The sequence below is a fragment of the Cryptomeria japonica genome, chromosome 11, assembly GCF_030272615.1.
Source record: "Cryptomeria japonica chromosome 11, Sugi_1.0, whole genome shotgun sequence".
NCBI lineage: Eukaryota > Viridiplantae > Streptophyta > Pinopsida > Cupressales > Cupressaceae > Cryptomeria > Cryptomeria japonica.
Genome location: NC_081415.1, coordinates 106,518,625 through 106,530,617, shown reverse-complemented (window position 1 = coordinate 106,530,617; position 11,993 = coordinate 106,518,625). Strand labels below are relative to the sequence as shown.

The 11,993-nt window shown below is 31.9% G+C and overlaps 1 non-coding gene across 1 annotated transcript; it reads right to left on the bottom strand.

Moving 5' to 3' along the window:
* Positions 1–238: 238 nt before the first annotated feature.
* LOC131041312 (uncharacterized) lies at positions 239–2,049 on the bottom strand. The gene is made up of 6 exons (XR_009359396.1): positions 1,793–2,049; positions 1,595–1,662; positions 1,325–1,483; positions 1,000–1,209; positions 730–912; positions 239–633 (listed from the first exon to the last, which is right to left on the bottom strand). It is a non-coding gene; the product is annotated as an uncharacterized LOC131041312 (transcript).
* Between the last annotated feature and the right edge of the window lie 9,944 nt (positions 2,050–11,993).

The following is an 11,993-nucleotide window of genomic DNA, read 5'->3' as shown; positions in this document are numbered from 1 at the left end:
TGTTTCCTTTATAGGTGAGAAAATAAATTAATACATGTGCATAGTGTGAATCCCACAAAAAAAATTATAATTGATGACATGTCTAGCTCTATTAATCCAAATTGTAACATTTCTCTCTTCTCACATTATAATTTATTAATAAAATCAAGTTTTCTCAAATTAAGATTGATTATTGTCATGCATTCTCTCAAATTAGAAATGACCAATCTAATTGACTACTCACAGTAATCTTAATACATAATACATAATAATCCGTTTATTTAGATAAAAGAAGCCCCCCATAGTGAACATGCACACAGTAGGTAGTGGGTTCGAATCTGACAATAAAGAAGGGGCTTCAAACATTTATACACGGACGGTGCGGCCACTCTTACTAGAGATACGCAAATAGATCGGGCAGCCGCTATTACTAAACATACTCATTACAACTATTTATTGCATTCATCACATGGTAACTAAACGGAGTGTAGAATCGCCTGGTGCCAATTTGTCGAAGATTGCACCGACTGCTACGCTAGCATGGGAGGTCCACAGCTGCTTGATCACACTTACATCGTTTTCCAGAGAAGGCCCGCCCGCATAATTGGTTATCGATCTCATGGCAAGGAAGGGCTTCTTCTGGCTCTCGCACACCTGCAAGTGCACACTTGATTAAAATCATGGAAAAATAAAAAATCGATTCTTAATGAGTAGCAAGCACATATCAAAAGCTCTTATAATCAATCCTACCATCGCAATTGCTGCAGTTGCAGTGTCAATGGTATCGACATTCAACTCCTTATGGAGAAAGTTTCTGTAAGCCACGTTATTCATATAGATGTCAGCACTGCTTGCCCTCTCAACCCTCTTAATCTTTGGCTGCATTGGCAGACATATAAGAGATTTGGCCACGCATCTATCTAACTCTACAGGCTGCACAATTAAATTCCATTGCATCATTAATACCAATTTAAGTAGGGCAAATTTTCACATTTAATTTAACGTGTTAAATGATGATACCTCAATTTCCTCTGCGCTGGCGTACAATTTGTCATCTGCATTAAACCAGAATATGGGTACTCCCTCCTCGGGCTTGGAATAAACTGTTTCTGGCTGCAAATATACGCTCTGAAGAATGTTCAGAACGTTTTTTCTAACATTGAAGTCGGAAAATGTAAGGTTAGCAATCTGGCGATCGAAACTTTTATCGTCACGGGGAGGGGGAAAGTTCTGATATCACCCAAAATCAAACAAGATTAGTGGAGTCATCTGATACCAATTATTTTTTATAAGACATTGAAAGAGACGAAAAGAAGAATTAGGGGAGGGGTAATTAAGTAAGTACCTGCCAGTACCAGACGCCACTGTGTGCGAATTGACTGGGAATAGCAACGTCACCAACACGGAGTTATTTGGGGTTTGCGCTGGCCGCTCTTCAATAGTGAATTACGGCCTTTACACGAAAGTGAGTGAGCAGCAGCTCTGTCGTCTGTGCTGCGTTCACCTGGCCAATAGTCAGAATAATCAGAATCACACACCATTACTCATACTAATCTAATCATTAGTATTACAATCAGTATGAGGAGACACATTAAATGACTTTGTGGGTCTTTACCGATCCACTTCCGCTCATTACTAAAATTGTCCTGCGCATTCTAAACATTCCCACATGGAACCTTCGACCTGTAGTAGAGTACCCAAAACAGTTAAAACTGAAATAAGGATATTGACTAGTTAAAAAAAAAACCCACATTGTGCTAATGCTGAGAAGATAAATAAGGGAGAAGGAGAAACGAATGGAGTATGATTCAACCAGAGATATCTAGAGGTTGGAAGACGCCCTCAGCGAGAAATACATTGAGTTCTGCTTCGCCGGAAACCACCAGACCGTAATGCGCGCCTCTTGCATTAATACTCTTTATCTTCTCGGCCACATCTTCAGGAATCTCACCATTGGAGAGCAATGGAAAGGCAATTAACGAAACAAGGAAAAGAACATAACTGCGGAAAGCCATAGCAGATCCAATGACCCAAATCGAAAATCGCTTACTCTATGATTTGAAACTCTCGGCTCTTCACTTCTATTTATAATATGGAATGCTTAGGTTGTGCACCTAATCACACCTAATGTAAGATAGCTTAAGAGCTTAATTTATCACACCTTATCTTTTAGAACGTGGGAAAAAAAGAAGGCACATTTAGAGATAAGGTTACAGAAACACGCCGGCACTGAAAAGGACGGGCTATTCAATCATTTCTGTATTCCTACGTAAAAACATAAAAATGTATGTATATTTACGAAAGAATCTAAAGATTAAAAAGCTTTCGGGCTAAATACTGGAACTAGATAATGGTTATCAACATCTAATTGCAGGTTAACTAGATCCCTTTATAAAATATATGGACCATTCATTCAATGGTAATCTTTTCACATATAATTGCAGATATTTTCACTCCCAAAAAAATCTCTCACGTTCACCTTTTTGATGGGCATACATGACCGTTCGAATTGGACAAAGGTAAAATATTTACGGATTGCCAATGATCAAATTCCCAGTTATATTTTTAGATTTCGCATTAAATGGAAACTTAATGAAAACTCAAAAGATATTAGTAATTTTGAATCCAACAAAATATAGGAAAGCTTCCTTTTTAACCTATCACCTTTTGCAAACTCTCGTATACTCTGGAAAATTCTATACATTTTACATCAATCAACAGTTTGTTAAAGCGAATTTTGCCTTATCGCTTGGGGAGGGTATGATAGCTTCCCTTGTGAAAAACAAATCGACACGTTTCCATTTGTTCATTTGATTTTGATAGACTTAATGTATGCGAAATTGCCAATGAGATAAGTTTTATAATTTATTTATGGACTGAAAAAATATTGTCTTTAATAATATATGAAAATAGCAGGTCTTTAATGATGTATGGTATTAATTGTAATTGATAGATGTATTTAATGCTCATTGAATGAATTTAATGCCATCATTGATAATTAGATTCATTAAAGTTCTTAATATAATAGAACCAATTTTTATGGAAGATAAAAAATATTGTCCTTATTTCATTGGTATTCTATGGACTGAAATTAATTTGAGCTATTTTATTAGTTTTTGTTATGGTAGGATATTTATGCATTCATCATGTATTTAAATAACTTAAATAGTTATTAATGATTTATTTATCATTTGATTGGTCTATACTAATTTCTATAGGCATACAATTTAATTTTCTTCAACAAAAAAATATAGATTTTTTATGCACAATCAAATCAACATTAATGCACAGTCAAATCAATAGTACATAATCTAATTAAATGTTAAAAATTAAATGTTAAAATTTGTTATCATTATATGATCTAATTTTATAAAGTAATTTAATATAATATTTTATATAGAGCAAGTAACTTTTTAAAACCCTAATGGAGTCTATCATTTTGTATCCCAACACAAAGGAATGTTGTACTAGCAGGGCCCACTTTCCACATAGGCATGCATGGTTTTGTATTTTTTTGGCTAAGGGATTAATTAGAATCTTTTCTTAAAAAATAGAGCCCCTACCTTTTAGGCTTGAAAATCTAAGGGGGTGAAAATGGGGTGGGGCTAGAAATTGTCCCACGTCCCTCTAGCTTAGGAATTTATTATGCCATTTGTCAATTATATATATTTTAGAAAAAAATAAAATTTAGGAGCTGAAATTTTTAAGTTGAAGTGCAAAACAGATTTTATGGGACCGCCAGCTTTAAAATATTCCTAAAAAATCTCAACGGCTCCAGCTCTATTTTTTAGGAAGCCCCCTTCCATGGGACCCCAACCTTAATTAGCTTTAGCACATACTATTTGCCTTCCTTTGTGGACATATTATTTTTTCCTTAATATAAGAATTGGCCACTTCATTTAATAATTATTAGATATTTAATAAAATAAATAAATATCAATTTATATAATAATTATTTATGAATTAATAAAATTATTCTAAATCTATTTATTTTTAAAAATTAAGAGATATTTTAGAATTGTATATCAGTTTTTATTTTTAATTTTAGGAAGCCCCCTTCCATGGGACCCCAACCTTAATTAGCTTTAGCACATACTATCTGCCTTCCTTTTTGGACATATTACTTTTTCCTTAATATAAGAATTGGCCACTTCATTTAATAATTAATAGATATTTAATAAAATAAATAAATATCAATTTATATAATAATTATTTATGAATTAATAAAATTATTTTAAATCTATTTATTTTTAAAAATTAGGAGATATTTGAAAATTGTATATCAATTTTTATTTTTAATTTAAATTTATATCATCATATTGTGAGACTCCTGTGTCTCCATAGTGAGAACCCATGTTTTAACCAGTTAAGCTCAACCCCTTAGACTAGAGATCAACATTTTTTCTTATTTAAAATTTTTTTGCTTAATGTTTTCTAGAGTATGTTCTATATAATCAAAGGGTGAAATGAAAACTCTAACTTTGATATATCATATTAATCATGTAATAAAACATTTTATACTCTACACAATTCAAAGTTTCAAATGAAAACTATAACTTTGGTGTGTTATTAATCATGCAACAACAAAATAACTCTTTTATATAATTCAAAGTTTAAAATGAAAATCATAATTTTGATGCATTTTATTAAACATATAATAATAAAAAAATGTTTTATATTATATACCATTCAAACTTTGAAACGAAACCTGCAACTTTAGTAATATTCTTAGTCATAAATCTTATTCTCTATCTCTATCTCTTATTCTCTATCTCTGTCTCCTTTATGTAAGAACTTGACACATTGAATCTATGGTATTTCCTATCTTTTTCTTTCTTTGTACAAAGATGAGGCTCTTTAAAAATTTCATTTAGCTAATGAAAATATTAGTAATTAAATTAAATTGATTAACTTAAAATAGATATAAACATTATTTTATAACATTCTTATTGATTAAATTTTAAATCCACCTCTTCGCACTAAAAGTTAGTTAATACACCTTAATATTTTAAATGTTAATATTATACTACAAAATAGATAAATTTAAAATAGATTAAAACCATTTGATTTATCATTTATTTTAGAGATTTTTATTTATATAATCATTTTGATTTATATTTTTAATTAAGTTGAAATATATGTTAGTGGATTTTAGAAGATATATGAATTCATTAAAAAAGTTTTATAATGAATATTTTATAAATTGTCATATTTATTTAAGGTTTTATAAATTATCCAAAAGTTAAGTAGGTTTAATTTTTTAGAAAATTTAATGATTAAACATATTTGAATTAGAGTAATATTAGAATAGGCACATGATCTCTTTTTCACTACACGGGTAAGTAATTTTTATTCAAGTGTATTCAATGGCACACAAAATGAGCATGGAAGTATTTTTTATTGAAATGTATTCAATCACACACAAAATGAACATGCATTCATTATCGTGGGTTGACAAATGGATATGAGTTCTCACTGAATCCAAATTTTGTGTAAATTAGGTTTAAGTTATTTCAGGACATGTGGCTAGTTCCTTGTTTATTTCATGCAACTCTAATTCTATTTATGTTACAAGTTACATGTACCTATAGGTTACATAATTACCTTTCTCTAACTCTAGAGGCCGAGTAGAGTATGCTAAACTTGAAGGAAAACAAAACAATATTCTAAACTAATAGTCATGGGAAGCTATGTAATAAACTTGAGTCAACCAATATTCTAATTAGATTTCTAGTGGCTCCATAATTTTTCTAACACCAAGAACAATTACAGGCAACTATCCCAAAGGTTGACCAGATTAAATTCACTATAGAGAGGAACATCTTACTTTTGAATATTCACTTTTGTAAAATTCCAATTTGCTAATCAGTCCAATTTGATTCTCTTCTAACTTACTATAACTCACTAACTCTTGCATCAAAACTTTTAAATTGTAAGCGTGAGACATTCAAAAAATGACATCACCTTATAATATTTTAATAAAGCAAAGAATCACATGCCCATCCATCATTCTAAGACAACATATCTATCACAAAGAACACTCAAGAGTTTGAAGTCAATATTCTATATGTCATAGTGGCTCTTACATCAACAACCTATTTCTTGCACTAGGTCACTTTGACACCTATTGTCTTGTATTCTATTAGATCAGTCTCAAGCAGTTAACATATCATAAATTCATTTTCATTATATGTATTTGTTATTTTACCCCTCCCCCTCTCCCTCTATATCTATCTATATCTTCCTCTCTATCTCTCCTTCTCCCTATATACTTATCTATCTTTTTATCTCTTTCTCTCTATCCCTCCCTTGACCTTTATCTCTCCCTCTACCTTTTCCTCTCTAGCTCAACTCTCTCTATCACTATATCGCTACCTACTAATGAGAGGAACTTGACGCTTTGTGTCTCTTGTTAAATAAGTATAGAATGAAAATAGATATTTAAAAAAAAATGACTAGATGATGGTAAATAAGTTGGCCTAAGTTTGTTATCAAATAATTTTAAATGATAGAAAGAATATTTGGATGAAATAAAAAACCTTCCAAATTGAATTAATTGATATGGTGGGTTTTGCTTAAGATATTTGAAAAACAAAGATAAGATGATGGTAAATAAGTTGTCCTAAGGCTATTATCAAAGAATTTTAAATGAAAGAAAGAAGATTTGGATGAAATAAAACATCAAATAGATGAAAAAATGGAAAAATAATTTGTGTACATTTCTAGATAAGAAATAAAAAATAAAGATATTTGTTATATATAAATTTTAATATTTGTTTAAAAAATGGTATTAAATATAAAAGTAAGAAATATTATTTAAATCTGTTTAACCCAACATAAGATCATCATAAAATGTCCTATATATCACTTCTATATAATACATATTTATAAACATTATTGAGGACTAGTTCATATTTTATTTTGTGTTAAAAATATAGGTTAAAGATGCTAAAAGAGGGATGGGAAAATAGAGCATGTATATGTTGCAAAATTAGAACAATTGATGCAAAAGTTACAATGAGATGGAGAAACACTCTATTATTGTAATATTAGTTTGTTTAGAAGATTTGTTAAAAATAAATAAAGATGAAAAAATAAAAAAAATAAAAATTATGATCAAAGTTGATAATTAAAAATAATAATATAGAAAAGTAAATAATTGAATCAAATTTTATTTAAATTTATGATCCAAGTTTCCCTGCCTGGCTCTGGCGATTTCGCCTCCCAGGTAGGAGGAAGGAGAAGAAGACAAACACCCTAAAGATGGGTGATCCATCCTGAACCTAACTCCTGACCTCGCTGATGTATAGGGAAAGAAAGATAATCTAGATCCTCCTCCCTTGGTTGCCTCTGCTTTGGCTACTTGAGGAAGTTTTTGGATGAATAGATTTGTTTTTTGACTCCGGCATCTTGTTGTGTGATTCTTGTGAGGTGATCTTGTATCTCCTGGCCTTTTTTTGTGAATATGTACTTTAATATTTATACTTAATAGAGAAGGCCTATTCATAAAAAAAAAAGAGAAATTTAAATTAGATATACTTCCTTGTTCATATTTATAAAATAGTATTAAAATCCTTGGCAAGGGAGAAAAACAAAAAAAAATTAAACAAGTGAGCTATTGAATTGGAATAAAAAGGAGTTATTTGTGAGATGGATTCCATGATTTAGGTTTTGATTAATAAAAGTGATATAGACTCGTACCATTACATATTCATAGTGAAATCTGGGGCACATGAGGGATGCATAAGAAACAAGGAAATCCCCCTCTAACAAAGACCAAAAACCTAGCAAGGTAACCCAAAACCAAACAAAGAAACTAGAAAACCAGTAAAAACAAAAAGACCAGAAAATAGAAAACCAACGCAACCACCCAAGAAAGGCATTAAGAGATGTCCAACTACATGGGGAAATTTTTATCTTGCCAATCTTGGCATAAAATTAACACTTTATCTGAGAACGATACCTTTTTGCAAGATCCAATTCTAGAACCAAAAGATAGCAATGCAGAATTAGCGGTGGATTTAACTTAAAACTTTGTGGGGCCTTCTCCTATCCCTAACATGGTTTTGAAGGCCTTTCCTATGGAGGATGATGCTCCCAAATCCTCTTGAACTTCTATTGGTGGCCCTCATCTTTTTCATAATCAGTCTGCATGTGAGCGTAAACACTATCAATGGGCCATGGCTTGAGAGCGCGATACCGCTCTATAGGCTACTATTGCATCTGCCATACCTAGCTCTGTTGCATCAGCTCCTACTTCGTTCGACATTAATTTTTTTGCATCTTCTTTGATTTTTATTCCTGCTACTTCGGGGCCACTTGATCAACCTGCCTCTAAATAGGTGTAGGTTTTCGTTGCTCCATCATTGGAGCTGGCCCTTATCACCTCTTTGCTAAACATGCCTCCATTGTCTTGGCCCATTAAAATGTTGCATAAATGGGTGGTATCTAGTGTATCTCTTTTTGCTCCCATTGTTTCATGACCACTTCGATATCAAAGTTTTCCTACGCTCCTTCAGCTTGCTATGGTTGATAGGAGACTTATTTCTCCCACCTGCCCCAAATGCAAGCTTGATCAGGATCCCGTTCTAAAATTTTGATGGTAGAAACCCTTGCAAGTATGTTCTTCACCCTATTCTATGCCTATTTCAGTGCTTGTCAATTGCCTAGTTTTGTGTGTGTGATTGATAAGGCCTCTCCTCCTAAGTTTGTCATGGCCCCTCTTCGAGAGGTCAACACTCCTATCCTTGTTTCATCTTCTTTGAGTGAGTCACCCGCTTCATCTATGAAGGCTTGCATGTTCAACTCCTTTGAGGACATCCCGACCTTGTCTATGATCTTCACACAATCGTTGACCCTTACCTCCTTTGAGCATATGGATGTGGTTGTCACTTCTTCTTTGTCCTTTGTTCTTGCTGCTAGTGAGGTGCTCAATGAAGCCCTTATAGTGGTCCATCTCTGAGATCATCCTCCTTCTTGTTATGATCTAGATTGGGAGGATGATGATCTCCATTAAGATGCACATTTAGGTCAAGGATGACAACATAAAGATCACGTGTACATGATCCTTCTCCTTCTTGTTGTAAAGATCTTTTGGAGACCTCTATTAACTATTTCTCGAAGGATGCATGTTTAGGTCAAGGATGAAAACATGGGCACTAATGTCCTACAAGGATGGAGTATAGGGTTCTATATCAAAAATTATAGAATGGCATGTACACTAGTTTTAATGCATTTTGAGTGTAACTGATGAATCATATAAACTAAGCTAGTTGCAAATAAGAAGTGAAATGATAAGACAGACGACAAAGATTATTACAATGGGTCCATGAATGAAGTCTCTAACATATATGACTCTTCTCCAATAATCTACACATAAGATGGTGGGATGAAAATATTGGGGTTGTGTTTTAGAAGTCTTCCACAATCAAATCATCATTTTGGTATTTCCACCTCCACCGAATAGCTAAGATAGATCATGATAGATAAAACCATAATAAAAATTATAAAAGAGACTATTAAATTATATGCTGATGGAGATAATAAAATCTACAACCAATAACTTGCTTCTTATATTTTTCCTGAAATTTTAGTACTACTACATTCAAATTTTAATTTTTTGTTAAATAGAATTTTTTTTTAAGAAAACAACTAGTAGCTTAGAAACTACATTCAATTTTCTACAAATTCTATTCTTAGATATTTTTGAAATAATGTTGGTAACTTCTTCAATTTTTTATGCGAAGTTGCCTAACTCTTTTCCATCTGATTTTCATTGCCACTCAAGGGCCTATTTGGCCCACCATGATCCTGCACGTGCCCTATATAAAGTGCAAAATTGAGTTTGTAAGAGTTTTTTTTTAATACTTTTACAAAATGAGGCCCCATTTTTACATAACGGGGCTTAGTTATTAAAAATATATATTTAAAAAAATGGGGCCCTGTTTTGTGAAGTTTTGGCCCATGCTCTTGAAGCATAATGGGTGTCAATTTTCTAAACAATGGGTCCCCGTTTCTAGTGATTCTCTTCCGAATGCATGCACTTCTCCCTAATCCGGCCCCAAATTATTGCTCCCACCAAGAGTACCTTATTTTAATTAGTGTCTAGAAACATAATTGTGAATCCTCTTCAATATTCTTCAAACCCTTTAATTTTCAGACTCATAGACTAAGAATCAATGCCTCCATTTCCACTTTATTATTAGTTATAATAGCTAGATTTTTTGAGTTGGCCAATATTAAATTACCATTCCCATCTCTATTTATGCATCTAGCACCTGTATTACCAAGGTTACCCTTTGTAGCATCATCAAATTTTAGTTTCTATCTCACTTTGGTGCTAGACCTTTAATGTTTTTCCTCTTGTGTGTCTTATCATTGGGGATAATTTGAGGGTTTTTGAGTTCACTCCACCTCTTTTATATTTTTGCATCCCATCTTGAGAATCTAGTCTCATATTTTAACTACCATTTTGTTGGTAACTTAATCACACTCTCTTGTATTCTTTTAATGACTTCTTCAAGTTGCATTTGAGTGTACTTAAAAACTCTCTGATTTTGTTCTTTTTATATTTTCCATATGAAAAGAGATTGTACTATCATTCACTTTGCAAGGCCTTTTGAACTTCAATCGACATGGGTAATACTATTGTATCTATCAATTCAAATTTGGCACCAATCTTGTGATCTACTCTTTTTACATAGTTGACCACCTTGTCCCTAATAGAAGCTCTGATGTTTTCCTTATAGTTGTCCCAAAAGTTAGTGCTCTATCTATTTCCAATTCTCCATGTTAGGTGGTTAGTGATCATAATTCAAATTTCCCATAGGAACTTCCATATTGTTGAGCTACCCCTTTAATTATCAATTGTTAGCATCTGGCTTAATTATTCACAATCTCAATATTGTTTTATAAATATTTTTCATTAGGGTCTATTAGGATCGTTATACATTTTCCATCTAAGTTTTGTTCCTAATGTAAGATTTGGTACCTTCATTCTTCTTAAACATGCATCCCCATCCACCTTTGGGAGACATACCTTTTCCTTGTTTATAAGGGATTTTATTTTTCTCTTTTGATCCTTCCCAAAGGAATTCCTTATTTGCTTCTATATTATGAGTGACCTAATAACATGACATTAGATAGATTGGTACCATAAATATGATAGATTTAATCATTATGATTCTTCCTTCTAAGGTCACCCATTTATTTTTCCATCCCACAATCTTACTTCTATATTTTTTTATTATTTATTCTCAATGAGATGATTAGCATGTCCTATAGGATATAGGGAAACCCAAATGTTTGGTTAGAAGTGTAGTGATTGAGAATCCGCTTGTTATTCTCTTTTGAATGGATTTTCTAGTATTGAAGAAATAATTGTTTTCTCTTTATTCATAGTTTGTCTTGACATACATGAGTATTTCTCTAGATAGCATTCTTGATAGCCCCAACTTCTGGCATATTAACCTCATCAAATAATATGGTATCATTAGTGAATTGTGAATGTGTGATATGGTCTAGGGTGAACTCACAATATCGGTTCCCACTTTTTGGCCAACTTTGACATTTAGATGAACATTTCTAAAAAAACCTTCACTTTTTGATGCCTATAACTTTTAAACCATTAAGAATTTGAAGATGATGTAAACTAGTGATTTGTAACATCTTGTTTGTATATTCTAAATATTTTTTTTCAATTTTTTTAATAAAATTTTGTTGATTTTTCTATCTCCCTCAAAATGTAGTTTTTAACAGCAAACAACATTTTTTAACAGTGATGTGTATCCCAAAACGCATAACTTTTTTTCTATAATTGATAAAAATGTTTTTGTTTTTTTTTTAATTTTGGTTTGTAACATCAATACCTAGTGCATGCAGTTGGTTTGATAGTAATATTTTGAATATTATTCATTTTATTAAGTTTTGAAGTCTAACTAATTCTAATTTAGGTATAGGTGTATGTTTGAACACATAACTTGTTCTATACATATCAAAATTCAATTTTATTTTTT